Here is a 27,966-nt window from a genome sequence, read left to right on the forward strand (position 1 = left end):
TTAGACCAAGGTATTATGGAATTAAAGCAAAGTGTTCCTCTGGCCAGATTCTGAGTGGGACCCAATTTGCTGGATGGCATCTAAGAATGCCTACTGGATCAGGTCCCCCCCACAAGATAATCAGTCAAATACGTATCTTCCCTGATTTGTGGATTGCTCTGGGGCTTAGGTGAAAGATAGACATCTTGAGTAAGGCGGCAGTGCACCTGCCCCCAGGTAGAAACTTAGGCTCCTAGGAAATCATAGGGTTAGAAGAGACTGCAAGAGTCATCTTGTCTAACTCCCTGCCAAGATGCAGGATTTGTTGTGTCTAAACCATCCAAGACAGATGGCTATCCAGCCTCCTTTTGAAAGCTTCCACTGAAGGAGCTTCCACAACCTCCCTAGGCAGATTGTTCCATTGTCCTACTGTTCTTCAGAATTTTTTCCTGAGATGTAATCTAAATCTGCTGTGCTGTAGTTTGAACCCATTGCCTCTTGTCCTGCCCTCTGTGGCAAGAGAGAACAACTTTTCTCTCATCTTTTTTCAGTGCAGCCTTTCAAATATTTGAAGATCACTTGCATGTCCCCCCTTAATGTCCCCTTTTCCAAACTGGACATACCCAGTTCCTTCAGCCTTTGCTCATATGGCTTGCATTCCATCCATTTGATCATCTTTGTCTCTCATCTCTGGATCCTTTCCACTTTTTCTACATCCTTTCTATACATTGGTGACCAAAACTGGACATAGTACACTAGCTGAGGCCTAATCACGTCTGAGTAGAGCAGTACTATCACCTCCCATGATTATATGCTATGGCTCTGTTAATGCAACCTGAAATTGCATTTGGGTTTTTTTGCAACAGCATCCTACTGTTGACTTATGTTGAGGTTTTGATCCACCCCCCCCGATCCCTCTCAGAAGTGCTGCTGCCCAGTCAGTTATCCCATTCTGTATTTGTCCATTTGGTTTTCCTTCCATAAGGGTAACACCTTACATTTGTCAGGAACTTCTACCCTGAAAATGTAGGTGCCAATTTTAAGACCATAAGAACATAGGGAGAGATAGCTCAGTGGTTTGAGCATTGGCCTGCTAAACCCAGGGTTGTGAGCTCAGTCCTTGAGGAGGCCATTTAGGGATCTGGGGCAAAAAAGATAGTTGGGGATTGGTCCTGCTTTGAGCAGGGGGTTGGACTAGATGACCTCCTGAGGTCCCTTCCAACCCTGATATTCTATGATTAAGAATGACCGTACTGGGTCAGACCAAAGGTCCATCTAGCCCAGTATCCTGTCTACTGATAGTGGCCAATGCCAGATGCCTGAGAGGGAGTGAACCTAACAGGTAATAATCAAGTGATCTCTCTCCTGCCATCCATCTCCACCCTCTGACAAACAGAAGCTAGGGACACCATTCCTTATCCATCCCATTAATGGACTTAACCTCCATGAATTTATCCAGTTATCTTTTAAATGTTGTTATAGTCCTAGCCTTCACAACCTCCTCAGGTAAGGAGTTCCACAAGTTGACTGTGTGCTGTGTGAAGAAGAACTTCCTTTTATTTGTTTTAAACCTGCTGCCCATTAGTTTCATTTGGTGGCCCCTAGTTCTTGCATTATGGGAATAAGTAAATAACTTTTCCTTATCCACTTTCTCCACATCACTCATGATTTTATATACCTCTATCATATCCCCCCTTAGTCTCCTCTTTTCCAAGCTGAAAAGTCCTAGCCTCTTTAATCTCACCTCATATGGGATCTGTTCCAAACCCCTAATCATTTTAGTTACCCTTCTCTGAACCTTTTCTAATGCCAATATATCTTTTTTGAGGTGAGACCATCACATCTGTATGCAGTATTCAAGATGTGGGCGTACCATGGATTTATATAAGGGCAATAAGATACTCTCAGTCTTATTCTCTATCTCTCTTTTAATGATTCCTAACATCCTGTTTGCTTTTTCGACTGCCGCTGCACACTGCGTGGACGTCTTCAGAGAACTATCCACGATGACTCCAAGATCTTTTTCCTGACTCGTTGTAGCTAAATTAGCCCAATCATATCGTATGTATAGTTGGGGTTATTTTTTCCAACATGCATTACTTTACATGTATCCACATTAAATTTCATTTGCCATTTTGTTGCACAATCACTTAGTTTTGTGAGATCTTTTTGAAGTTCTTCACAGTCTGCTTTGGTCTTAACTATTTTGAGCAGTTTAGTATCATCTGGTTTTGGGTGCCTACAGGGTTCGGGGGGAGTTTGTGGATCACAGTGGAACCTAAGACTTGGACTTAAGCACCTAAACCCATACGTAGGCCCCCAGTCTGGGGTGTAGGCACCTAAATACCATAATGAATTGAACTCTAAATCCTTAAAGTACTGTGTAAACTATAGTCTCTATCAGAATTGTTCACAGATGTAGGCTGACACCCTCTCTAGAACTAGCTGAAAAAATTGATGAAACAGTTTTCCATTGGAAAATGCAGTTTCATTGAAATGTTTCAGGGGAACATATCAATTTAGGTGAAATTTGATGGACAAGGTTTTGAAACAATTTCAATTAAAATACTCCATTTTTTATTTTGGACTCTCATTTTAACTTTTTTTTATTAATTGCTTCATATTTATTACATTTTATAGATTATATTGAATATTTTGGTCAAAACATTTCAGCTTTGTCAGCATTTCAATGTTTCCAAATCAATATATATTTTTTTTTTTAAATGTCCATTCTGTGAAATATTTCCAGGTTGACGTTTCATCCCTATGTGGTACAAAAACAAATTTTGAAACGTTGGAAATTGTTAGAGGATGAAAATTCCGTTCTCCAACAAGCTCTCACCCACTTCATACACAACCTCACCAGATAATGAGAGAAAAAGGTGACCCTGCCCCACTGAAGACAAAAATAATTTTCCCATTATTTATAATAGGAGCAGAAGCAGGCCCAAACAGAGTACTAGATGACATCATATCCAGTTGCCAGTCAACACACAAAGCCATAAACAAAACAGGCCTAGTGCACTAAGGGTTACATTTTTATTAGCAGCCACAGCCATGTCAGGCACCTCCATGCACAAGTGAGTTTAAAATCTTAATGATGGACTACACAGACCATGTTCAAGTGAGGATGTACCATACCCCTGAAAAGACAGTGGCAAAGAAAGACACAAGTTATGGAAATAACATGACAGTTATTCAGCATGGGCATATATATAACAACCTGGGTTCTGAGTAATTTGGAGAGAAAATTCACATATTGGAGAAAGAAGAAAACATTTTTGTTACCAGATCTTTTACAAAATAAAATAAGGGAGGGATGGAGGTTGTTTTAAAGTTGGCCAGAGGTTTGGACTAGCCAGGGTAGAAGAGGATTAATGGGCTGACTGCAGGCAAGGCTGTCAGAGGAGCAAACTAAATGCAATTTATCACTTGGCCACAGAAATAAACTAATTAGAATGATGATATTATTACAGACATAGGAGATTAGAGACATACTTTCACTATCTGCTAGATTAATAGAACCAACAATAAAATATTTTCTTCTATCTTTTTAGCTTTGCTTCCCAAATCAAAATTTGACTCTCACTGTTCTAAGAGGACTTTAAACCAGAAAGAGACTGAAGTGTTTTTTTCCCCTCAAATGAACCTTTTCCCCTTGTTTTCAGTCAGCCATTGGTGGTATCTTTCAATTACAAACACAGGTTCAGATCCTTGTATAGACAGACCTTACAATGTCCATAAATCCTAGATGCTCACAACCTTCAGACAGACTCTGTAAAAGCTTTTATGAGAAAATATGGTTTAGGACACAGACAGCAGGTATTTAAATTATCCAAGTGAGAGAAATTACTCTTATTCATTCACCAGATGCTTTATTCCTATATAGATTTTTAAATTAATAATTCCATAATAGTTAAAACTATGTAATTCTAAAATCCACACTGTTTTGCTCACTGACCGTAACAAGTTTTGACATCTTTATTTCTACCAAATAGTACAGCACACTTGCCAACTCCCATTTTGATGAAATATTGTAATGGATGAAGAATAAAAAAGTCAATGTTCACGGACAAGTTGAGAAGAGTTCAGCAGAATGTCATTTCTGTGCAGAGCCTAGTGTAAGGTGCTGAGCCACTCCTGTTTTGGGCTCCAGCCAATCCACAAGCCAGAAACTGGTCTGGTGACTTCCAGGGCAGGCAGGTATATAAGCCCCACAGGAGGAACAGCATCTCAGTCTGTTCAACGTCACTCCAGGGCTTGGAACACTTTCCTGCCTGATGGTGGTAATAGATTCCCCAAGTCTGAGCCTGCTCCAGCCCTGCTCTCACTCTAGCCCTGTTCCAGCCCTGCTGTTGCTCCCACCCTATTCCTCATCCTGCCCCAGACTCACTCTTGCTCCAGTTTCTCTCCAATCCTGCTCTGGAATTCTGATTCCAGCTCTGAACCCTGGCTCCGACCACTACGCCCAACTGCTACAGCTCCACCCAATAGGCCCGACCATCCCCATCAAGGTTTGACAGACACTTAGGTTCAGAATATTTCAAAAAGAAAAATACCATCAAGTCACATGCAGTAACACACACCCCTTTTTCTCCAACTGGGCTGCAATGCATCAAAGCTCACCACTTGGAAGCTAGAGAGAAATTTAGGGAGAAAAATAGGATGCAGTATTAAAGCACAACTGCAAACTATGCCAGTGTGAAGGAAAGACAGGAAGAATAATAAGGGACCAGTATCACTCCATCAGACGCTCTTTAATCACCTGAAGTCAACAAGGAAGCTACAAAAAGTGGAAACATGGATGAATTGCTAAGGAGAAGTAGCGCAGGCAGGTAGGGGCAAAATCAGAAAGGTTAAGATATAAAAAGTTTTACACCTAGCAGGGGACATAAGACAATAAAAAGAGGTTCTTTAAATACCTTAGGAGTATGAGGAAGATGAAGAAAAAGGTGCAAATTCACTACTTAGTGGGGAAGGGGAGCTCATAAACACCTCTGCCTTCTTGATGTCATGAGTTAAAACCTATTTTGCTCCAGTCTTCACTAAAAAGGTCAATGATAAGATATTCAACACAATTAATATTAACAACAAGGGGGAAGGAGCACAGACCGAAACAGGGATAGAACAGGTTAATGACTATTTAGACAAGTTAGATGTATTCAAGTTGGAAGGACTTAATGAAATTCATCCAAGGAACTATCTGAAGCAGTCTCGTAATTAGCAACTATCTTTGATAACTCATGGAGGATGGATAAAATCCCAGAGGACTGGAAAAGGGCAAGCATAGTACCTGTCATGCTGTCTGGCGTAGTTCATGACCATAACTGCCAACCTCAGGGCAGATTGTCAAAAACAGGGCAGACACTCCAAACTGGTGGTATGTTCTATAATTAGATTTTACCAACCCAGTAACAAATGTGAACTCCTGGATCACTGCAACTGTCTTACCATGGAGTCACAGACAGTCCCCTTGGGCTCTCCAGTCTACCTTACCACTATTTAGTGATAAATAGTTACTTACACCAAAAATCGCAAAATATTCAGGTTGCTCCCAGGCCCAAGAGACCAGTCACTTACCCCAGATCAGTCTGTACCTCAGATCTCACACCAAAGCAAACACTGGTAGCCAGTCCTATTGCAAACTAACTGAGGATTTATTAACTAGGAAAAAGTAATGAGAGAGAGTTATTTACAGATTAAAGCAGGCAACATAAACACAGACGAGACTCAGTCTATGGTTCCAAAAGGTGACAGAAATGTAGTAATCTGTCTTTTATGGCTAACCCAGGTTGACCATAAGAACATAAGAAAGGCCATACTGGGTCAGACCAAAGGTCCATCTAGCCCAGTATCTGTCTACCGACAGTGGCCAATGCCAGGTGCCCCAGAGGGAGTGAACCTAACAGGCAATGATCAAGTGATCTCTCTCCTGCCATCCATCTCCATCCTCTGACGAACAGAGGCTAGGGACACCATTCTTACCCATCCTGGCTAATAGCCATTTATGGACTTAGCCACCATGAATTTATCCAGTCCCCTTTTAAACATTGTTCTAGTCCTAGCCTTCACAACCTCCTCAGGTAAGGAGTTCCACAAGTTGACTGTGCGCTGCGTGAAGAAGAACTTCCTTTTATTTGTTTTAAACCTGCTGCCTATTAATTTCATTTGGTGACCCCCTAGTTCTTGTATTATGGGAATAAGTAAATAACTTTTCCTTATCCACTTTCTCAACATCACTCATGATTTTATATACCTCTATCATGTCCCCCCTTAGTCTTCTCTTTTCCAAGCTGAAGAGTCCTAGCCTCTTTAATCTTTCCTCGTATGGGACCCTCTCTAAACCCTTAATCATTTTAGTTGCCCTTTTCTGAACCTTTTCTAGTGCTAGAATATCTTTTTTGAGGTGAGGAGACCACATCTGTACACAGTATTCGAGATGTGGGCATACCATGGATTTATATAGGGGCAATAATATATTCTCAGTCTTATTTTCTATCCCCTTTTTAATGATTCCTAACATCCTGTTTGCTTTTTTGACCGCCTCCGCACACTGCGTGGACATCTTCAGAGAACTATCCACGATGACGCCAAGATCTTTTTCCTGACTCGTTGTAGCTAAATTAGCCCCCATCATGTTGTATGTATAGTTGGGGTTATTTTTTCCAATGTGCATTACTTTACATTTATCCACATTAAATTTCATTTGCCATTTTGTTGCCCAATCACTTAGTTTTGTGAGATCTTTTTGAAGTTCTTCACAATCTGCTTTGGTCTTAACTATCTTGAGTAGTTTAGTATCATCTGCAAACTTTGCCACCTCACTGTTTACCCCTTTCTCCAGATCATTTATGAATAAATTGAATAGGATTGGTTCGAGGACTGACCCTTGGGGAACACCACTAGTTACCCCTCTCCATTCTGAGAATTTACCATTAATTCCTACCCTTTGTTCCCTGTCCTTTAACCAGTTCTCAATCCATGAAAGGACCTTCCCTTTTATCCCATGACAGCTTAATTTACGTAAGAGCCTTTGGTGAAGGACCTTGTCAAAGGCTTTCTGGAAATCTAAGTACACTATGTCCACCGGATCCCCCTTGTCCACATTTTTGTTGACCCCTTCAAAGAACTCTAATAGATTAGTAAGACACGATTTCCCTTTACAGAAACCATGTTGACTATTGCTCAAGAGTTTATGTTTTTCTATGTGTCTGACAATTTTATTCTTTACTATTGTTTCAACTAATTTGCCAGGTACCGACGTTAGACTTACCGGTCTGTAATTGCCGGGATCACCCCTAGAGCCCTTTTTAAATATTGGCGTCACATTAGCTAACTTCCAGTCATTGGGTACCAAAGCAGATTTAAAGGACAGGTTACAAACCTTAGTTAATAGTTCCGCAATTTCACATTTGAGTTCTTTCAGAACTCTTGGGTGAATGCCATCTGGTCCCGGTGACTTGTTAATGTTGAGTTTATCAATTAATTCCAAAACCTCCTCTAGTGACACTTCAATCTGTGACAGTTCCTCAGATTTGCCACCTACAAAAGCCAGCTCAGGTTTGGGAATCTCCGTAACATCCTCAGCCGTGAAGACTGAAGCAAAGAATCCATTTAGTTTCTCCGCAATGACTTTATCGTCTTTAAGCGCTCCTTTTGTATTTTGATCATCAAGGGGCCCCACTGGTTGTTTAGCAGGCTTCCTGCTTCTGATGTACTTAAAAAACGTTTTGTTATTACCTTTGGAGTTTTTGGCTAGCTGTTCTTCAAACTCCTCTTTGGATTTTCTTATTACACTCTTGCACTTAAGTTGGCAGTGTTTGTGCTCCTTTCTATTTGCCTCACTAGGATTTGACTTCCACTTTTTAAAGGAAGTCTTTTTATCTCTCACTGCTTCTTTTACATGGTTGTTAAGCCACGGTGGCTCTTTTTTAGTTCTTTTACTGTTTTTCTTAATTTGGGGTATACATTGAAGTTGGGCCTCTATTATGGTGTCTTTAAAAAGGGCCCATGCAACTTGCAGGGATTTCACTTTAGTCACTGTACCTTTTAACTTTTGTCTAACTAACCCCCTCATTTTTGTATAGTTCCCCCCTTTTGAAATTAAATGCCACAGGGTTGGGCAGTTGAGGTGTTCTTCCCACCACAGGGATGTTGAATGCTATTGTATTATGGTCACTATTTCCAAGCGGTCCTGCTATAGTTACCTCTTGGACCAGCTCCTGCGCTCCACTCAGGATTAAATCTAGAGTTGCCTCTCCCCTTGTGGGTTCCCGTACCAGCTGTTCCATGAAGCAGTCATTTAAAGTATCGAGAAATTTTATCTCTGCATTTCGTCCTGAAGTGAAATGTTCCCAGTCAATATGGGGATAATGGGGACCCTGGGGGTGGGGATGATCTCTGCTTTTGTTTCTTAGCTCCAGACCTTGTAAGAGTCCAAACACCGAAGAGATGTGATTATCTTTATATGTCCTTTCCCCAGAGTTCAAACTGATGGGATGAGAGCTCCTGCATATAACTTCTTCATGGGTGGAAGGAGCAGTCAACAGGGCCGGCTCCAGGCACCAGCACAGAAAGCAGGTGCTTGGGGCAGCCAGTGGAAAGGGGCGGCACATCCGGGTCTTCGGCGGCAATTCGCCAGCGGGTCCCTCAGTCCCTCTCGGAGGGAAGGACTGGCCGCAAAATTGCCGCTGAAGAATGAAGTGGTGGTAGAGCTGCCGCCGAAGTGCCGCGATTGCGGCTCCCACCCCACCACTTGGGGCAGCAAAAACGCTGGAGCCGTCCCTGCCAGTCAACAGTTTTTACCCTACAGTGGCCCATTTAGTCTTGATTAGTCCTTCTTGAAGGGCAGAGGAATCACTCTTCCTGCCTAGGTTCACAAGTTCAGAGCAGGCATTTTTACAATTATAAAGCAAAGCTTACATATTACCTTATAGCACAGGGTACAGACATTACAAGTAAGATTAGTGAATGAATCAGTGTAAAAGCATTTATAGAGTCTAAACACTAAACATATTCTTACAAGTCTAGCACCTATCTTGAACAATACTACTATATAGGTGAGCTGGTCTGGTTTCCAGCTATAAATTTGTCAGTGCTCAGCTGACACCTATAAATTTGGCAAGAGCTGGCACTTGGTTTACCAATGCCACAGTACCTATCTTTAAAAAGGGAAAGAAAGAGACCCGAAGAATTATAAACTAGTAAAAAAAACGAGGAGTCCAGTGGCACCTTAAAGACTAACAGATTTATTTGGGCATAAGCTTTCGTGAGTAAAAAACCCACTTCTGACTCCATGCATCTGAAGAAGTGGGTTTTATCCCACAAAAGCTTATGCCCAAATAAAGCTATTAGTCTTTAAAGTGCCACAGGACTCTGCATTGTTTTTGTGACTACAGACTAACATGGCTACCCCTCTGATAATAAACTAGTCAGCCTATCTTCATTATCTGGAAAGATACTGGAACAAATTATTTAACTATCAATTTGTAAGCACACAAAGGATAAGAAATAGCCAGAATAGATTTCTCAAGAACACACTATGCTAAACCAATCTAATTTCCTTCTTGGGCATGGATACTGGTCTATTGGATGAGAGGAAACTGAAGATGTAATACATCTTGATTTTAGTAATGCTTTTGATAGTCCCACACCGGGCTGTTCCTGGGGGAAGGGGGTGCGGGACCCAGGGCAGAAGTGACAAATCTGTCACATCTGGGACCGATCTGTCACTTCTGGCACCAAGCTGGTCAATCAGACCAGCCCATGGGACCCCCCAAAGCATGGAGCCAGAGCGGTCACCCCAATTCACCTTACCCAAGGGATGGCTCTGGTCCCACATGAGATTCTCATAAGCAACCTAGGAAAATGTGGTCTAGATGAAGGTACTATAAGGTGGGTGCAAAACTGATTGAAAAGTCATACCCATACAGTAGTTATCAATGATTCACTGTCAAACTGAGTGGATGTATTTAGTGGGGTCCCAGAGGGATTTGTCCTGAGTCTGGTATTTTATATCAATATATCAATATTTTTATTAATTACTTGGATAATGGAGTGGAAAGTATGCTTATAAAATGTTTGGATGACACCAACATGGCAGGGGTTGCTAGCACTTTGGAAGACAGGATTAGAATTCAAAACAACTTGACAAATTAGAGAATTGGTCTGAAATCAACATGACGAAATTCACTAAAGACAAGTGCAAAGTACTACACTTAAGCAAAAAAATCAAATGAACAACTACAAAATGGGGGAAAACTGGCTAGGCTGTAGTACTGCTGAAAAAAATCTGGTGGTTTAGTAGATCACAAATTGAATATGAGTCAACAATGCAATGCAGTTGCAAAAGAGACTAATATTCTGGGATGTATTAACAGGAGTGTCATATTTAAGACACAGGAGATAATTGTTCTACTGGGCACTGGTGAGGCCTCAGCTGGAGTACTGTGTCCAATTCTGGGAGCTACACATTAGGAAGGATGAGAACAAGTTGGAAAGAGCCCAGAAGTGAGCAACAAATTTGACAAAAGGTTTAGAAAACCTGTCCTATGAGGAAAGGTTAAAAAAAACTGGGCCTGTTTAGTCTTGAGAAAAGAAGACTGAAGGGAGACCTGATAAAAGTCTTCAAATATGTTAAGGGCTGTTATAAACAGGACAGTGATCAATTGTTCTCCATGTCCACTGGAGGTAGGACAAGAAGTAATGGGCTTAATCTGCAGCAAGGGATATTTAGGTTAGATATTAGGAAAAACTTGACAATCATAAGGGTAGCTAAATTTTGGAATAGGCTTCTAAGAGAGGTTGTGGAAGTTTTTAAGCACAGATTAGACAAACACCTCTCAGGGATGGTCTAGGTTTATTTGGTCCTGCCTTAGCACAGAGGGCTGGACTTGGTGTCCTCGAGGTCCCTTCCAGCCCTACATTTCTACAATTCTCTGATTTCTGTTTACTGAAACACAGTGGACTAGGCAAGGAAAACAGAATGGGAAAATGAAAACTGGTCTGCTAAAACATTCCAGATAGTCACTCAAGTACCTGGCATTTATGATGTGCAGTACATAGTGTGACTGGGCTTGTGTTCTATCATGGAAAGTATGTAAAAGAAATGTCATACACCCGCGTTACTGAAATTCGGCACTCAAGCTCATTCAAGAAAATAAAATGAGGGAAGGCTAAGGTCATTTCTTTGTCTCAGTCCGTCTTATTGCTTCTCTTTCTCCCCTACAGCCCTAAAAAAATTTCTTTTCCATTTCTCCTACCTAAATACTTGTCCCTTTGTCTTTTATCTTGACCCCTGCCACCTCCTCCTTTCAAACATAGAAATAGCAGCAAGAGACAGGCATGTTCTAATCTCTGCTAATGTTGACTCCATCTGTTTCCGTGGTCAAGCCACCTAATCTTCTCCCCGCCACCAGAAGTAAAATGAGGCTAACAATACTTGCCTTTCTCATTCAGCGGAGAAGTTGTGATAATTAAATAGTCAATGTTTGCTAAGTGCTAAGCTTCACCAGAAAATTGAGCCAAAAACTCCAGTAGCTGGGGGCCTTGCATACCAAAGCACACCCAAGCACCCTAGGGAGGTTGTGGAATTTCCATCTCTGGAGTTATTTAAGAGTAGGTGAGATAAATGTCTATCAGGGATGGTCTAGACAGTATTTGGTCCTGCCATGAGGGCAGGGGACTGGACTCGATGACCTTCCGAGGTCCCGTCCAGTCCTAGAGTCTATGAATCTATGAATCTATAAGTCATTTGGCGAATGATTCCCTGAATAACCTTTTAAGCTACTGGCAACTAAGCATAGATCCCACAAAGCAGGTGGGTTCCACTTGTGCAGAAGCCCCAGGGGAGAAGTGAACCCAACTTTTTATTAAAATTAGTCAGTTGAGCTTAGGATATGTCCCCAAAATCATCTCACTTAACCTTCTGCAAAATATTCTGGCTGGTCCTATCCATAGTACAGAGATCATGGTAAACAGGGGTCAGTTATATTTTGGTGGGGGAGAAAGACTAGACAGGCCCATCCAAAAACACTTAGGCTAGGTCTGTTGTACAGAAAGGGAGTTACCCTTAAACACATAACTTCCAACTTCCCAAATCTCCAATTAAAGCTGGTGAAAGGATTTTTTACTTTTTAAACTGATTTTTGAAGATGGAAAAGTTTCCTCCTCTCCCCATCACTCCTTTCCAAATGTGGGTATTTTTCTGATCAGCTCTATATCCAATACGGTATAAATCCAAAACTACCCCTTAACTCTATCAATCTGATTGTTACAATATCACTGCATAAAGAAGTCCAGTCACATTATAGCACATTCATCTATTGCAGTGTTCCCCAAACCGTGGGCTGCAGGCAGGTTCTAGATGGGTCACAGGGCCCTAGGCAAACATACACTTCTCCCTCTCTGTGTGGAGGGGAGGGATTGGAGAGCAAGCCCACCCAGAAATCACCCCTCATCAGCACCAATTCTCCACTCCAGATGTTGCGACCTGGTGCACGGGATCACAGCACCATTCAGGTTTAGCCTGGTTGCTAGGTTGCAATGCCTGGAGCAGGGAGCCAGGCCCAGACCCAGAGGACAGGAGCCACTGCTGTCAGGTGAATGCAGGGCAGGCTCCATCTCCCCTCTCTGTCCCTGAGGCTGGGGTTAGAGTTGTGGTACCAGGGAAGAGGATACATAAATGTAATGGTGGGCCACAAAGGGAAAAAAAAATGCAGTTAGTGGGTCACCTTAGTAAGAAGTGTGGGAACAACTCATCTATTTTAATAGGTCTTTTCACATGCGGCAGGCTGCTAAGGGCTATATCCACTGCCAAAAGTCACCAGTAGAATATCTAGGAACAAGACAGTGGACCAACTGAAGAATTACATCATTAGAATAAGCTGTAATTGGCTGATCATAAACTGAGGTCATGACAATGTAGCAGCTTCAGAAATCTGCCATTGTCAAATTAACTTTTCCCATGTTTGTCATAAATAAATGGCTAATATTAATAGAGCACCGGTATGGGGAAACACAGGATGAGCCACAAGAACACACACAGTTGAGTAATGGGAAGCCCTGCATTCAGTCCTCAGCTCTGAAACTGACCGGGTGTGTGGCCTTCAGCAAATCACTTCATTCCTCTGCTCCAGTTTTCCCACTTGTAATAGAGAAAACATTTATGTAAGTCACAGAGCTGTCATGAGGATCAGTTAAGGTCTACATAATTATCTGAACACTTCAAGTGCTATGTAAGTCCTACCACTTAATTAAGATATGAATTTATTTATGTTTGTATGGTTTGCAGTGAACTAAACATTGTTTCCAGATATAACAGCTCATAAGTATTCTCTCAAGAAAGACCCTGTTACTGCCATGCCAGGTTACACATTTCCTGGGTTGAGATATTCTACTTTAGGGCCTGATCTAAGTCCACTGAAGTCAATGCAAGTCTTACTATTGACCTCATTGAGTTTTGGATCAGACCACTAGAGATCTGTAAAAACATTTCTAATTTTACCTGGAGCTCTTTTTTGTGTGACAAAGAATTAGATCAATGCTATTATTACAGCAGTAGTGACTTTAGTTCTTTGAATAAAAAAAGTAAAGACTTAGTCCTCTGCAGTGATCACTGCTCTGTTACTTTGGTTAAATGTACACCTCAAAATTATTACGACAGCTTTAGCAGTTGGGTGCAGAAAGATTATCTCTGATCTGATACTCCTGAATCAGGCTGTTTTATGCACGGTGAAAATGGTCTGCACATAATAAAGGGCAGAAATAATAGCTCTGCAGCAATGGTTTCTTTAGATGATATGATAGGCTGGACTGTTCTATACAGTGCTTTGGGAGAACTCTGAATTTTGACACGACAAAGCCAAGTTGCATTATTTTCGTTGGTGTGTCCCAATTATCAGTAATTGCAAGTGTGGACTCTCTCTGCCTCTAAATGTCACCATCATCTGGGGTTGGGGGGAGGGGAGAAGTGGTTAGCTTTATGACCACAAACCCCATTAATGTTCCACTTTACTCTCCATTCTTGATAATACTTAAAATATATTCTTCTCCTCTTAAATTTGTTCTATTTCAGTGTCAGATATCAATTGTTTTATTTACTGAATGGGATTTCATTGTTCTCTTTGTTTAGCAGAGATGTCAATTTGTGTGGTAGAGCCTCAACATTCTGGGGACTCTCAGATGTCTCTCTTGCTCCATCAACCCTATCTGTGTGTGTGCGTGTGTGTGTGCATGAGAGAGAGAGAGAGAAAATGTGGGTGCGTTTGTCACAATTTTACATTTCTATAGCTGCTCTCGTCCCAAAGGATCTCACAAGCTACCCACAAACAGCCATACTGAAATGCATGCAGTTTTCTGTGTGATAGGATGCAGCGATCTAGGCGAATAATGGCTGCACAGCTACAAAATAGTGGGGTTAGGGATTTTTTTCTCATTAAGGAGAAGAACCCCTGGCACTGGAGCAGATCCTTACACTGATTAAATGTTCCCTGGGGTCTTTGCTAGTGCAGAGCTGACAGGACCTTGGAGCCAGATCCTCAGCTGCTGTAAATTGATGCAGTTCAACTGAAGTCAATGGAATCATGCAGATTTACCCCAACTAAGGATCTGGCTCTTAGTTTTCAAGACTCTCCTTAAACGTATGTCAGATTAATTTCAGCTAGTTTTTTTTTCCCCTGTCCCTCCCCCCCACCTTTTTTTTCCAACCCTACATAAGTCTGTAGACTTGTTGGCAGGACACTTGCAGACACACATCGGCAGCATCTCAGTAACTTGGAAAATAATTCATATTAATCTGTTGTATCTCAAATACTTTCAGTTGTCATCAATCTTGTATTTTAGAGCTCACATAGGTTCCAGTCCAGCAAAGCACTTAAGAATGCACTTAATGACACCTACATGGGTTTGTATTTTCTGTCCTTTCATCTTTGATCTCAAATCTCAGGCCTGAAACATGCAGGTATCCAGCATAATTTCATACCCTTTTATGCTCATTGCTTACATATATTTTTGGCCCATGTGATATTCCAGATACACACTGAACCTATACTAGAAAAATATTTAACATTAGCTCTGTATATGTATGAACAGGAGACAGTTCATTCCATAAGAGATGCAGATTATATGTAATTATGTCTTCGGCAGCCACATAAATGATTATTTGTTACTCTGGAGCTTTTCAACAAATTAAGACTCAACTCTGCTCTTCTATTAACTACTCTGCATATCACCAATTATGCTTCTCTTGCAATTCTGCAAAGAAACTCTCACATCGCAAAAGAGATTGAGACACAAAGAATAAATCTCTTTATATAGATAAGTAACCCGTTTTATTTGGATGGGTTGTAAGGAATGCCATCAGAAATACAAATATGATGATATATACAATAATTAAGATGTTAATTCATCATGATCTCTAGGCTTAATTAATGATGCTCCATTTCTTTTGAAAGTTTGACTTCCTATTGAATCCAATAAACTTGTTATTAGCCCCTCATGGACAGCAGAATGCTGTAGATTTGTGTTTGGCATCTGGAAGTTGCAACTGCTTCTAAAGCAATAAATAGAGGTGATCATAAGATTTGTGGGGCCAAGGGTGAAGTTGTAGATGTTCATGGGAAAGGAAGATGGTAGTAGCTATAACCTTCAGTTTGACCACCTAACCATAACCTATCATGCTGTAAAGTCATTTAGAAATTCAATATGGTGAGGGACATGCACAGACAATAGTGTAACCCATGTGCCTAATAGAGAGATCTCTCTTTAAGAGATCTATGGGGGCAGGGTAGGGATGAGTTGTGTCTATGTCACTGTTACTAGGCAGATGCACAATTAGCACTCCTGTAATGGCGTGGCACCCACCTCTCACAAGTGCCTCCTTCCAGTCAGGTACATCTGCACTCTCTAAACAGTCCCAGCCTTGGTATCCAGGGCTTCCTCACTGGAAACAATAGTTTCATGCTCTCTGAGCCCTTCTGGCCCCAGCTTTCCAGTTGGGCCACTAAGTAGTTCAGGTCCCCTTCTGGAGGTTTATCACTGTTCAATTGCAGGCCACTTCCTCAGTGGCCTATCGCGGGGGACGGACCCAGGCCTGCCCACCACTCCGGGTCCCAGTCCAGGGACCCTAAGAATACAGTCACACACCACCATGTCCCTTTACCAAAACTGCTTTCAGTTCCCTGAGCCATTTCCCTGCAGCCCCAGCCTTCACAAATGCTTCACTTCACCTCAGGGCTCTTCCATGTTCTGGCTGCTGGGTCTGAAGCTCTTTCTCACTTCCCCCAGTCCCTGCCAGAACTGAGCTGTCCATGGTGCTGCAGTTTCCTTTGGCCTGCCAGGACCAACATCTGCACTCCTCTGGCTCCAGCAAATAACTGACTCTGGTCTGCACTGCAGCTCCTTTTATACTAGCCTACAACCCTCTGATTGGCTAGCTCCTTGCAGCCTCCCCTTGACTGACTCCTTTCCTGCACAATCTCTTTAAGCCATTTGGAGGACTTAGCTCCACTGTTCCTTTCTTGGGATGGATGTGGCAGGACCCTGAAGCCTTCAGCAGGGAGGCCTAGTCCACAGTCACACCACCATACCCAGAAGTGTGGTAGTTTTTGGGCATAAGTCCCTGTAATTGGACTCAGAATCCATTGAGGGCAAGTTTTCTGGGCAGATACTTTGCAAAAGGCCATATGACCTATATGGGTTGGGAGAAGATGAGCCACGGAAACAGCCTGGTTTTTCCCTAACTCTGATGCATTTTGTAGCTGATTGGTGATATTGTTAATCCTCTAACAGGGAAGCCATGGCAGTGTTAATTATAGAAAGGGAAAATTGGGAGGGAAAACTAATTTCTTGTATTTGAATTGTACACTTTGTTTTTATTTTTATACTTACTCTGAGTGGTTGGTTAATCAGTTAGCTGAGTGAGGAGGAGGAGGAAGAATCTGCATGGATGCCAGGGAGGTTTCTGCAAGCAAGAGAGAAGATATTGTTGCAGTGGCTTTCAACTCAGCCGATTGTATAGATTTTGGTGATCAAAGACTGTAACTGAGACTCAGGTGAACTCAACTTAAGCTCTGGGAACTCTGCAGACATTCTCCACTACAATGCACTGGTGTAGACTTCCACATTTTTAAGTACTGGCTGCTGCCAACAGCAGTTTTATGTATAGTCTAGGTCACTACAAGATCACTTCAGCTAGGTTTGTGCCTGTTTTGCATTCACTGCCTATGAATTCTCTAGCAAATAAGTTACTGACAAGAGTTTTCTCAAAAAAAAAAGTTTTAAAGAAATACTGCAGTTATTTAGAATGACTCGGACTGGAAATCGTATTCTAAGGGGATCCATCCAGTCAGGAATCATAAAATATGTGGTATGATCAATGGGTCCAACCAAAACTGCTCGAATGTCAAATATCAAGACACTGATGATGACCTGCTACAGCCCTAGAATTATTCAGTGAATCATTCTGAAAAGTGAATGCATTCGAGAAGTCATGATCTGTTGTGGATAATTCATGAACAACAAAAAAGGCAAAATTCATCAAATAAATTGTTTATTATAAATTATTCATGCAACTCTTCTTTGGGGCTCTGAAGTCTAAACAAAGCAGCAAGCTTTGCTTAAATCAGGAACTGAATATAAAATATATAGAATGTGATTCAACCAGACTCTAATGAGTTAACTGGTTTTGGAGGGAAGGCAACGATTTATTTTTTGTTTCCTTGCCCTTGCTACTTGATTCGTTGTTTGAACAGGAGGACACAGAGCCTGATCCTGAATATGCTGAGTCCACACAGCTCTCAGTGGGAGCTGCTCAGCACATTTCAGTATGGGACTCATAAAGTGCTATATGTAAAGTGCTAAGTTTCATTATTATTGATGGGAAAAGTTAATCATTAAATTGAAAAGTTAGTGATGAGTGACTGAACTTTGGGCTGGAAATCTCTCAAGTACTCACTCTCTCATGACATTTCTGCTTCTAATAACACTAGAATTACCAGGAAAACTACCTCGCTGACTGCATCATGAAATATTTTTCTTTTTGATGATCCACATTTTTTCTAACCTGAAAAATAGATTTTTTTTCCACATACAAGTAGCAAACAGGTACTTTAGAATTTTAGTGACTTTTTGAGATTAGAAGGAAACAATCTGGCTCTTTTGGAATTGACAACATTTCTGAAATTTGATTTTTCTGATAGGGCAACTCTTTAAATAGTAGATCCTGATTGAAAAAAAAAATCTCATTAATAAAGCACTAAGAGCTTTCCTGCTCCCCACTGATGTTTACAACAGGGTTTTGGTCAGGCCAAAGATTGACATCACCAAACAATCAGGTTTCCTCCTCCCCTCTTTCTCTGCCTGCTGCTGTTACACAATAAGAAAGGCACCAACAAAAACACGAAAACTATATATACACAAATATTCTAAGATGTAGTAGAGCTGGTCAAAAACTTTTGAAGTTCACAATTTTTATCAAAAATTCGGTCCTATTTGTTTGACCAGCACTAACTTATAATCATTGTAAGGGCTATTTTTAAAAAAAATAAGTACCAGGATGTATACAGTCTTCCCTTTTGAATATTATTTTCTATCTGATGGTGAACTTTTAAGAAAATAGCAAAGCAAGATAGAAAGAAAAGACTCCATGAGAGAGCATACTATGTCACTCTCTTCTTTGACAGTCTGCCTTAAAATGAACCCAGAATGGTTTACCCAGAATGGCTGCTTTTTCCAGTAGACTGCGGAGTTCTCAGGGATTTAAAGGTACAGTACACAGAAAAATGTAAAATAGTTACACAGCTAAATACACTACATAAACCAGGTACAGTTCAAGGTTGGGGAAGGTTCTATTCTGATTATGTCTAAAACAGTTTTCTGTTTCCTACATGAACTCAAAAACTTTGTTTGCACACTTTTTCTCTCTTGGGTTCAAGCTAGAGTTTGCAAGGAAAGGAGCAGCTCACGAGGATGAATCTCTACAGACAGCCCCTTGTTACTGAACATTACCACATTCATTAAAAGGGGAAACCTGCCGTCCCTTGCAACCACCACAAGAAACATTCACTTCCCCAATCCCTCAAGGGTGGCTTTTTTTAATCCACCTTGTATCTCCAAAAATAAAAGGAGACTTTCCCAAGGTTATGCTGCCTTAATTTGAGATTGATTTGTCGTTATCATCCTCAGCTCAGGAATATTAAAATGTGACAAAATGAAGCATTTTAGTTCTAAATTATTTAAAGATATTACATTTCTTGGAAGGGAGGTTGTGGACTCTCATTTGTTTCACTTATTGGTTGATCTACGCTTTTTCCTTGGGAGGGGAGAGCAAAAAGGCTTTTCTTTGGTCTTCTGAGCATGAAAGAACAGTAACCAGTTCAGTGCCAGGTTCTCCACCTAACCCACAGGCCACTTGTCCTATAGGATGGTGGTTTTCTCAACAGCACACACACAGTTCTAGTGATACAGATTAATTCATGGGTGCTAGCTTTCCAGAGAATAATTTCATATATCACCAGTTTGGGAAGCAGATTCAGCAAACCCCAACTTCTGTCCCAGGCAAGCAGATTTTTACCCTTACCCAGTGACTTTGGTATCACTAGATTAACTTAACAATTAAGTACTGCAACACTTCCTTGGAATGACAGAGTCTGACTTGAGAAAAGCAGCACAGAATTTCTTCACATTGGAATTTTTTTCTATGCTTTTACTGTAGCAACAGATGTAGCAACATACTGTACAGATGCCAGAGAGTGTTAGTCCAGCATTTTATAGTATAGGTGAGAGCAGCTGCCTAAACACAATTTAAATAGATAGACTGCAAGGAACAATTTTGCAGATAGGAATAGGAAGGATTTCTAATCTACTGGAGAGCAGTGGCAGAAACAACTGTGGCCCTCACCCACCTGAACCAGCACAATCCACAGTGTTTTTAGTTATGAGGCGAAATCCCAGGGGAACATCAAACTTTATACAAATACACCCATCACAAGATTTTACAAATAGGACAATTGGTGGTTTGCAGAGTGTTACTGCAGCTGGCATTGTATACTGATTTGAAAAATAGACTCTTGAAATCTTGTGTATATGAACCCTAACATGCCCTTTGACTATATTCAGAGCAAATAGCAGGGGTAATTGAACATCTGCTAGAGTTTGGGCCCAGAGTTAATTCTAATTGGGTTTTCTCTCTTTCTACACCTGAATTGATAGTGGGTATTTGGTCTAAACACTGTTTTAAACATTTCCGATGGGTCTGGCACATCCCTTTATGAGGCACCAGATGTGCAGGTCCTGAAATAGCTACTACCAGCTTCTACTCACAGGAAAGCTTGTAGGCACTTAATTTTTTTTTAAATAGAAGCTGTTTTTGCTCTGTGTATGTATGTGTGTTTTTAAAAAATGAAATAGCTGAAAAGTCAGTTAACTGAAAAAATATCTATTATAAAATGTGATTTAAAATTTCCCCAGGCTTGATGCTCCATCTGGACAGTCCTAGGTGCCTGGTTACATCAAATTATATATATAAAACCTCCCTAATACCAAAGTATACTCCAAAACGTTATTGTATTTTTGTGACCCCTGAGCATTTATGCAGGTGAATAATAGGGCAGCAGTGGTTTAACACAATATTCATGCCACCAGCAAATGGTTGGTTCCCTGATTCCTTCCCTTGCCTCACTCATCCTGGATGCCTTATCTGATTCTTCCCTGGATAATTCAGTGCAATTCTAATTATAGGAGGGATAATAACTAGCAGGAAGGAGATGCTTTATTTTTATACCTGCTCCCACTGGTTTGCTATTCACATTGCTCTGGTGTGGGGAGGAACTTTTTACAAATGTATCATTATACTGCAGATCTTAAATTGCACAACTATTAGCTGTAACTATTGACTACTGTCAGAGCTTTGCTGATGCCCGTGAAAAGGTCAGGACTTTTCATCTGTGTTCTTTTTAAGTGATGAATACCAAATAATAAAAGCACACAATTTCTTGGGCTGTTGAGATTTCTTTCCCAAACCTGCAGCAGATAAGTCTCCAGTTCTGAGTCTTCTTTTCATTATTACATAAACAAGTTAATTTCTTTATCTAGTCTTTTTTGCTCTTTTTTAATCCCCAGAAGGAGTTAAATTTATGACAAGAGCACCCAGAATTAATGCTGCTTATTTTCGAATTAGGAATGATAGACAGCTGCATCGTTATCAACTCCACAATGCTTCCAGCCCTAGGACCTCAACACAGACCAGGAGATTTTTGCTTTGGGGAGAAGTAGTAATGATAGGTCCTTTGTTGATATGCCAAGCTAACCATCAATCTGAGCTCAGCTTGGAATTGAAGTCTAACATCAGAAATTCTTTATTATTCACTAAGGGCAACATTTTCAAGTGTCAGGTACCCAACTTTGGGCTAAATTAAGATGGCCTGATTTTCAGAGGTGTTAAGCAACTGCAACGCCCACTTGAAATCCATGTGAGTAGTGGATGCTCAGCACCTCTGAAAAATCAGGTGACTTAAATCTGTTCTTGGGCAACTAAGTTAAGTATACAACTTTAAGCAACCAAGTTTGAAAATGTTGGTCCTATCTCACTTAGGGGCAATTTCTGCTGTCAAGGGTATGAGTACAACCCCAGTGAAGTGAAACTGATGGCAGATTTTGACCTCTGAGGACAAATTTTCTATTTACAATTCATACTATCACCTTGAAAATAATGGAACTGCACAGGGTGTTAATCAATACAGAATTTGGCTCTGGGCTAAAGAGAATTGTTAGGACACTCACTACAGAGATGCAAGACGAGAAGCAGAAGGTAGCAATTCTCAACCCATTACCTTCTATTCTTCATTCACCAATAAAGAATTATTACTGAGGTGGACTGTTATCAAAACATCCACTACCTTGTGCATATATATTTGGTGCCTGAAAAATCTGCAGTCTGTTTGGGCTTTCTGTACCCTACCTTTATATGCCACCATCTTGGAATTATGCCTATCATACACTCCAAGCACCGTACTGCTCTTTCGATCATGAGATCAGGCTATGTGAAAGAACTCCACCCAAACATTGGGCAGATGAGTTCTAGTCCTCTACCAAGGCCATGAACTGAAGGAAGCACGTATCCTTCTACCTTGGGGTAAGACTCCAAGTTCACTTGTATGTTTCCAAGGATGATCATTTCTTTGCTTCCCCTTTTTATGCCCTTTCCGTGGACTCTTCTAAAATAAGAAGAGGCTCAAAACGTAACCCTTTAATTGAAGCAAACCAGGAGTTCCAGTGTTTCTGCAGATATACGTGCACTGCTCACAGTGAATTCAGTGGACATTTTGACTACAACAATAACCAGGGTTCAGTAATCAAGTTATCATCATACTTCCTGGAGGAGCCCACGCTGGATTCCTCAAATACGGTAGTGAGAGAAGGGGAACAAGCCAGGAGGTTGGTGGATTGCTGAAGGGAGGGGTATGGATGTCCCCAAAACATGAAGGGACATAGCACTCTGCCTGCTAACACATTCATTAAAACAATGAATAGTTTGTCAGTGTCTCTCTAATGAGCACCATTTATAAGAATGGTAACAAATAAGTTTAAGTTTCACTGTGGCATTTTCCAGCTTCCTTCAAAGGCTTGGAGTGCTCCCACCAAGCTGAAACCCTTTCTTTAGCAAAGACACAGCCCTTGAACTGATTCTGCAGCTCCTACATTCAGATAGCCTCTCCTCTTCTCTTTCAGGTTCACCTTTCAAAATATACCAGCAGCACTACCAATCCTTGTTGACAACCTGCATGCAGCCTACAGCCTGTCCTGGAACCCTCTGTTCCTGCTTCAGCCTCCTGCCTGCTTGGCACTTCTCCTGCTGTTCACCTGTCTCCTTCCCTCACTTGTATTCTCTGGCTTCTCCTGCTCACCACCAACCTCCCACTAGAGCCCAAGAACACTCCTGAACACATTTGCCACACCAAATTCTTGTATCAGAGGGGTAGCAGTGTTAGTCTGGATCTGTAAAAAGTGACAGAGTCCTGTGGCACCTTATAGACTAACGGTTGTATTGAAGCATAAGCTTTCGTGGGTGAATACCCACTTAATCAGATGCATGTAGTGGAAATTTCCAGAGGCAGGTATAAATATGCAGGCAAGAATCAGTCTAGAGATAATGAGATTAGTTCAATCAGGGAGGATGAGGCCCTCTTCTAGCAGTTGAGGTGTGAACACCAAGGGAGGAGAAACTGCTTTTGTAGTTGGCTAGCCATTCACAGTCTTTGTTTAATCCTGAGCTGATGATGTCAAATTTGCAAATGAACTGGAGCTCAGCAGTTTCTCTTTGAAGTCTGGTCCTCAAGTTTTTTTTGCTGCAGGATGGCTACCTTTAAATCTGCTATTGTGTGTCCAGGGAGATTGAAGTGTTCTCCTACAGGTTTTTGTATATTGCCATTCCTAATATCTGACTTGTGTCCATTTATCCTTTTCTGTAGGGACTGTCCAGTTTGGCTGATGTACATAGCAGAGGGGCATTGCTGGCACATGACGGCTTACATTACATTGATGGACGTGCAGGTGAATGAATCGGTTATGTTGTGGCTGATCTGGTTAGGTCCTGTGATGGTGCCACTGGTGTAGATATGTGGGCAGAGTTAGCATCAAGGCTTGTTGCATGGATTGGTTCCTGAGTTAGAGTTACTATGGTGCGGTGTGTGATTGCTGGTGAGAATATGCTTAAGGTTGGCGGGTTGTCTGCCTCCCCAGGCCTGTGAAAGCAAGGGATCATTGTCCAGGATGAGTTGTAGATCACTAATGATGCATTGGAGAGGTTTTAGCTGAGGACTGTAGGTGATGGCCTTTTTTAATCTCTGGAGCAAAGAAGTTAAAGATGCCATTGGGCTAATTTTAAATGCACTCAGGAGCTAATTAAGTATTTCAAACAAATCTCTTAGGTGGGAAAGTACAGTAAAAGGCTAACCCTGAACTCGAGTCTCCCACTTTACATATACATTTAAGTGCTTAGGCAGGAAGTTTGTTGTAAAGCACACAACAAAAATCAAGTCACTCTGTGATAAGGAGGATGGTAATGTGATGACTAGGGATAAGTATATCTAAAATCAAGAACTGGCCCACTTTTCATGCCTGCTCCCAAACTGATGTGACCTTTTTGCAAAGTATGATGCATTTGGGAATTAAAAACAGAAACAAAAACACCTTTATGTGTAACCCTTCTGCCTTTTGGTGTTGGCAGCAACATGGAGCCATTTCAGGTATCTAGAGATTCCTCTTAATTTGAAAATACCACCAGCTCCAAGCTCTCAACCAGAAACCAGGGAAAAGCAAAATACCTTCACTAGGCAACATGTCCCCTCTGGCAAACACAATGTCTATGATTAAAACAAAGAGAACTTCATTAAGGAGCACACAGCATTAATTTGGAAAAGCAATCGGGTGATCGCATGTTTATTTGAATAAGCAGAACACTTACCCACAGTATCTTTGGTGGTTTGAAATGGCATACAGGACTCTTGCACAGAATCCTGGCCACCAGGGATTTACTCCTCACCACAAGGAAGGAAATCCTTTCCCCTCCTTCTCTGCCTGGGTTGGGTCCAAGCTTCACCACCCAGCGGTGCAAGACTGAGGTGTGGTTAGGACAACTCCCCATTCAGGTCATAGTCAAGATAGTTCCTTTGCCCTTTTGTCACATGATAAGGATAACAACATTTTATTATTTAAATTACTCAAAACTTAAATGAATTTTAAACAGAACAACCAAGATGTTCACACTGGGATATTGGATAACAAACATGCAAATAAGGTCTACTCATTCTGTTTCTTCCTCCAGATCACCAAAACATTGTAGCAGAAAGCTCCCTCCCTAATACTACACACCACAGGGCTTACACATGACACTGTACTTCCTGGTCTTACCAAGGAGAGGAAGCAGATGCTCTCTGACACAGGGTATTATTCTCACTATATTGCCAAACTAGATGTAAAGAAGTAGTGGAAATTTCACAAGAAACACTGTTTTTATGAGATTTATAGTCTGATGTTGAGATAAGCATCTTAACTTGTAAATACTTATCCAAAGCCAACCTTAAAATCTTCTGCATTTATAGTTATTTCTATTTTAAAAGTGAGATTATGCATTTATATGAATAACAAGAATATCTACAATTATAAGAGTTAATGCTTAAAGAGAATTTTGGAAGTGATGTAAAAAGCTCATGCTTCAAGGCTTAAGTCAATCTTTATTTGAGAGAGGGATAAAACTTTCATGGAGGACCAATTATCCCATATTGGTCCTCTGATGGTTTCTTGCACCTGCCTTTAAAGTATCTGGTACTGGCCACTGTTGGAGATAAGATATTGGACTAGGTAGATCACAACTCTGATCCCAGTATGGCAATTCGTGTGTGTACGTTGTATACATACATTGGTTGCACTTAACATTTGTTTTTCATTTTGAAATATTTCACTAGTTCGATACCTATTCTCTATATTTAATATGGGAGGATACCAATAGAACCAATAACAACTGAAAATGGAAGTACAACCATTCTGTATATACTTGTTACAAAAGCACTAGACTTTGTAATGTTGGGGGGGTATCAGATACAAACCAAGATTTTTTCTGGATTAAACTGATGTTGAAGAACTATAGTGGAGCAGAGGTTTAATCATCACAGGTAGGGTTTGGATGTGAATGGCATCAAAAATGTCTCCATTGTAGAATCAAATAATACTCTACTCTTCCACTTCAGTAGACATTTCATTCAGTAGCATATTCCATGTGTAAGAATCTGAAGAAACTGATTTTCTGAACTTTGAGATGAGCACAAATATTGTCTGTCCTGCTTCTTAACAGCTCTTGCAAACCTTTACATTTGATTTAAGAATAATTATCTCTTCTCATTTCTTCAGTCCATTTAATCCATTGTTTCCTACCACTTTCATCAATGTTAAGCACGGTGAGCCAGATAAATTCATACACTGATGTTTGGTAACCACTGAACACTAATCACCCATTTGCAGTATTGATCAATAGCTTTCACATTTGCTACAGTTAGAATGAGAAACAACCACCTAGTGAATTCAGCACTGAAGACTGAAGAATAGGATGCTTTATACCAACCTATATCATCAGATGTACATATTACAGAGGTTTCAAGATTCTAGAAAAATGCAGACAGAGAATGAGAATGAGAATCTATGGGTTTTAGACCCACCCTCCAAAATTCACAATTCTATTAACTCTCCACTCCATCACTGTATTATAGTTTATTGCACCTGACAGCCACAACCATCTCTTTACACATTCCCATTCCCCTCTATAATTATAGTTTTATAATTTCCTGTTTCCTAACAGAAACAACAAGAATATTGCTATTCACTTATCTTCCCTTCTTAGTGTTTGAAATTGTTAAAGCGTTCAGTCACAGACAGAAATCCGATCGTAATGTTTTGAGTATCCAGAAAAGCTCTGAATATATGATGGGTTCATGTAGATACTTCAGAATGACATAGAAATTTTAAAAAACAACACTGGGCTCAGTTTTTATAAAGAAAAAAACTTATTTCCCCACAACACTAGTAGGGGAATTCAGAGAGCAGAGAGGTGAACTGCAAAGAATGAGTAAATGCAGGGCACATTTCTTCAGCCTTTGCTTCTCCCATATAAACACATCACTCTGTGTACACTAAAAACCCTTCCACTAGAAAACACTCCACTGCACATGCATTTCTCCCTCTGGGGAGAGGATGGGAGAACAAACCATATGTGACAGATGTTAGTCATGTCACTTAACACTTGGCTGGAAGGTGCTCAGATAGTAGTACAAGAGTCTATGTAGGATAGCAGAAGCATAAGTACATGAGTGGTAGCGCATAGGAATAGGGGACACAATGCAAGGGAGAAGAGGCTTCTTTTAGTGTTTTCTTTCTTCTTTGTTTGTTTTTTAAGCAGGGAAATTCCTATACTCACAAAAAACTTCGTTGCCTTAGAGTTAAGGTTACTCAAATGCGTCACCTATCAACTCAATTCATAAAATAATCAAGTCACCAGTAAAGGTATCATTAAACTCCAGATCAACACAGACGCCTCACCTCCAATATACGTTTCCCTTCCCTTCCAATATACCACCACTCATAATACACATCTGATTCCTGGAAAGAAAAAAAAATCACATTCAAGAGGCAATTTTTTTTTTGCCTTAGTAAGGTATTTTCATCTGGCTAGGTTCAGAGTTCAGGTTGTGCCTTTGCCTGTGATTACTAGGAACGGAATGTGTATGGGTGGTGGTATGTTGGAAGTGTAAAATAAGTTTGTTTGAAAGTCAAGAGCCTGAGAGTTTGGGTAGGAAGGCACCCCAGCTGTGGTTGGTCTGGATGCAAGTCTTAATGGTCTTACCTGAGGGTTTCCATGAGCTTTAATGCAATTGTGCTGGTAGGTGTTTCCCCTGAGAAATCTTAATTCTGAAATCAGGAGTTTGGGGGTAGGGATTCTTTAGGGCCCGTGTTGTTTCTTTACCATCTTTAAAGATCCACAACACAGTATATGTTATGTCTTGAAGACACACTTCTGTAGCTCTGTGCAAAATATTCAATTTATCCTGCTCTCACAACAGCCAGGTTTTCCTTAAAAATGGAATGACACAAAGGGTTAAAGACATTCGCTCTCTCTCTCTCTCACACACACACACACACACACACACACACACAGAAAGCATATGCACCACATGATCTGTAGGCAAATACCTTTTCCCCCCACTGAATTCTCTAGTAAATAGTCATGTAAAATCTTCTGTAAATAAGCACTCTCTGTGTGCATGCGTCTCTCTCTCTCTCTCTCTCTCTGTGTTTGAAAATAAAAGTTCTCACTGAGGTATTTCCTTGTAATAATATTAATTCATGTGTAGAGCATCCCTATCAATATAGGAATGAGTATATATTTTAATGTACGGTATGCATCTTGGGTGGTTATGCACATGTGTATATTTGTGTGTGTTT

The sequence above is a fragment of the Mauremys mutica genome, chromosome 3 (genome assembly GCF_020497125.1).
Source record: "Mauremys mutica isolate MM-2020 ecotype Southern chromosome 3, ASM2049712v1, whole genome shotgun sequence".
NCBI classification, from domain to species: domain Eukaryota; kingdom Metazoa; phylum Chordata; order Testudines; family Geoemydidae; genus Mauremys; species Mauremys mutica.